This window comes from Oryctolagus cuniculus, chromosome 16 (genome assembly GCF_964237555.1).
Source record: "Oryctolagus cuniculus chromosome 16, mOryCun1.1, whole genome shotgun sequence".
Classification (NCBI taxonomy): domain Eukaryota; kingdom Metazoa; phylum Chordata; class Mammalia; order Lagomorpha; family Leporidae; genus Oryctolagus; species Oryctolagus cuniculus.
The window spans coordinates 26,217,997-26,220,660 of record NC_091447.1 but is presented as its reverse complement, the minus strand read 5'-3'; the positions used below and the strand labels follow the sequence as shown (position 1 = coordinate 26,220,660).

The 2,664-nt window shown below is 44.0% G+C and overlaps 1 non-coding gene across 1 annotated transcript; it reads right to left on the bottom strand.

Annotated features, from left to right (window-relative positions):
- Positions 1-924: 924 nt before the first annotated feature.
- LOC127492709 (U6 spliceosomal RNA) lies at positions 925-1,031 on the bottom strand. The gene has a single exon (XR_007922406.1). It is a non-coding gene; the product is annotated as a U6 spliceosomal RNA (small nuclear RNA).
- Positions 1,032-2,664: the final 1,633 nt, after the last annotated feature.

Below are 2,664 nucleotides of genomic sequence, written 5' to 3'. Positions count from 1 at the left end.
TTCATTTTTAGATTATCTGGCTAATCTCTGTCTTTATTAACCTAGGAAAGTAAAAACGTGACTATATGGGTATGAGAAGTATATTTGCTAGAAACCATCATAAAATCTCAGAATAGCAGAAATTTATATTTGCTCCAAGGTGATCTCATATTTTTGTGAAATTGAGATGAATTATGGATGGATATGAACAGGTGCTTCTGAAAAATGTGTGTTAAAATCACATAAAATTATTCAATAAAAATAATTGGGTTTTTATTGAATTGGATGGATTGTTCCATTTAATAGAGCTGGGAAAACTACAGAGGGAAGGCAATCCAAAATCAAATTGAGATTGACATTTTGAAAGAGAGTAGTAAAATTCGAATATTGCCTGGGGAGTCATCCTTCTTGAAATTCTATTAACATGTTCATTTAGCCAATTATAAGGTGGCACTGTTTAATGCAAACATACTTATTTGGCAATGGAAATGAAGTGCTAAGACAGTTGCTCTCAGGCTGGCTGTCCATTAGAACCACCTGGGGAGTTTTGAGAAGTCCCCGGGCCCCATATGAATTACAGCAGAGGCTCTGGGTTGAGGGGAGGGACCAGGACTCAGCACTAATGATTTCAATGTGCAACCATGGATGAGAGCCCTGTGCCAAGTAATGAAAATAGTGGTTGTTGACAGCACCCTCCTCCTGAAAAGTGACGTTACTGCAGTCAGGAGTGTGCAGTTATAGGGGAGTTCTGGAATTTGGAGGACCTTCCAAAAGTTAGGACAAATAGGCTTTTGAATACATTTCCCTCTTAGATAACTTTTGTGAGAGGGGTAAATTATTACAAATCCTTGTTTTCCATAGGTCCAAAGGGTGATCCATAAGTTAAGGATCCCAAGGTAGCACAACCCACTGTACCTGTGCATTGCTTCTTCTTCTTCTTTTTTTTTAAATATGGAACGCTTCACGAATTTGCGTGTCATCCTTGCGCAGGGGCCATGCTAATCTTCTCTGTATCGTTCCAATTTTAGTATATGTGCTGCCGAAGCGAGCACTGTGCATTTCTTCTATAGAGGATGTCCTGGGCCAGGGAGGGACTGGGTTTCTGCTTCTGTGCCGATTCCATGTGATTGCTCGTACATGATGTGATATTCCAAGGCCAAGTCCAGCTGCAGAGAACAAGTTCAGAACTGCTTATGATGTTTGCTATAGATGTGGAAGTCACTGTGGGAATGTTTATGACAGTTTTCTCTTATTTTGTGTATCAAAGCAACAGTGGAAGTTGTGAAGTTAGAAGGAAATAAACGAGAATTCCAGTTCTGCCTCTGTAGCTATTAACATCTGTTGCAGATTCGCTGACCTTCTTCCTCCAAAAAAGTGGAGTCTTTATTTTCTTCCATTGGACAAAGGTGGGACTTAGGGATTTGCTGCTAACAAGTAGAATGAGACTGACAGGATGCCATGTGACTTCCCAGGTTGAGTTATAGACAGGGGCTCTTCTACTTGGCACTCTGTGTTTTGGGCTGCTTGCTCTGAGGGAGGCCTGCTGCTTTGTCACAAGGACACTGTAGCAGCTGTGGTGAGGCCCACATGGGACATACCCGAGGTCTCCCACCAACAGCCTGCACCTGCCATGTGAGTGAGCCACCTTGGCAGTAGATCCTCCTGCCCCAGGCTAACCTTCCGATGACTGCAGTATCCTGAGAAATCCTAAGTCAGAACCGCTCATCGCAGCCCTTTGCCAGCTCCTGAACCTGCAGAAACTGTGAGATAATAAATATTTATTGCTGTTTGAAGCTACGAGTCTTCAGGAAATGTGTTACTCAGCAGTAGACAACTAATATAGATGTCTAATGGCTTTGTTCTTCAAGTTAGGTGTCCTTACCTGTAGAATGCAGATAAAAATGTCCTGAAATATTGTTTTGAAGACAAAATGAGTTGATAGCAAAATCTATCATTTATTGAGTACATTTGAGTACTGTCATGCGATCTTGCACTGTCTAGATTACTGATGATTTTAGGGTGCCACAAGTCAGAGCCTTGGCGGCTGAGGTACACCAGCTGCACAGGAAAGGTACAATGCCTCCCCCTTCTAGTAACTCCACACCTGGCTTTGGTTCTGTGTCATGTGGCCATTTCTGGTGGGAGACCAACTGGTAAACACTGTCCTTCCCAGGAAGCTTCATTTTAATAAATTCTTTGAACTTGTTTATGTCACAAGGGTCTGGCAGCTCTCTTCTCTAGGAAAGTAAAATTCTCAAAGAAACATAGGCTGCAACACCAAAGATTGTCATAAAGATCATATTTCATTGCTTCCTCTTTATCAGTTGACTCCAAAAGAGCTTGCATGTAAGTAAATTTGGATTCTTATTTTTTATACCCCATCAGTAGGGGAAGGTTGGAAAAATGTGGGAAAGAGACCAAAAAAGCTGGCCGGCGCTGTAGCTCAATAGGCTAATCCTCCGCCTTGCGGCGCCGGCACACTGGGTTCTAGTCCCGGTCGGGGCGCCAGATTCTATCCCGGTTGCCCCTCTTCCAGGCCAGCTCTCTGCTGTGGCCAGGGAGTGCAGTGGAGGATGGCCCAGGTCCTTGGGCCCTGTACCCCATGGGAGACCAGGAGAAGCACCTGGCTCCTGCCTTTGGATCAGCGTGATGCGCCGGCCGCAGCGGCCATTGGGGGGTGAACCA